Source organism: Elephantulus edwardii, unplaced genomic scaffold, assembly GCF_000299155.1.
Source record: "Elephantulus edwardii isolate Elephantulus edwardi_28Jun2011 unplaced genomic scaffold, EleEdw1.0 scaffold00137, whole genome shotgun sequence".
NCBI classification, from domain to species: domain Eukaryota; kingdom Metazoa; phylum Chordata; class Mammalia; order Macroscelidea; family Macroscelididae; genus Elephantulus; species Elephantulus edwardii.
The window spans coordinates 3,123,856-3,124,506 of record NW_006399887.1 but is presented as its reverse complement, the minus strand read 5'-3'; positions in this window follow the sequence as shown (position 1 = coordinate 3,124,506).

The following is a 651-nucleotide window of genomic DNA, read 5'->3' as shown; positions in this document are numbered from 1 at the left end:
GTCATGACAGGAGTCCAGAATGAGGGCTGCACAGTGGAGTGGACTTGGGGGGAGGAATTGCATAACAATGAAAGAGTTTTTCTTTTACTTTCCAAGGGGAAGAGTGAATTGGGGAAAAGGGGTGGGGAGGGAGAAAAATGCAAAAATGAATGAATGGAAACCCTAAGTCTCTGTAAACTTTCATTAAAATTATTTTCTTAAAAAAGAATGTACATGTCAAATAAAAAGGGGGTATATAAAAGGTAAAGAAGGGGGGGAAGAATGTACATATCACAGAATAGAACTACCGTATAGTGTTTCCAAGGCCATACTCCTCACAGAAGCATATCTGTAGGTTCTCTTTTTCTCTTATATGTATGTAAAAAGAAATTGACTTCCAGTTGATTTCAACTCACAGCAACCTGTAAAAAGAGTGAGGGAGACATGAAAATGGCCATGTCTGATCTCTACTAACTCCACAAGGCAGAACTGTTCCCCATCAACAGCACATACACACAAAACCAGTTCTCATGAGGTCAGATATGTCCTTCATACTACCATGCCTATTTCTACTCATTTCAGATTCATTCTTCTGCCCTACTGGGTCTGAAATTTGTTGTAGTAACTACAAAGACTTCACAGAACCATACTCATGATTATGGGGCTTTTAGG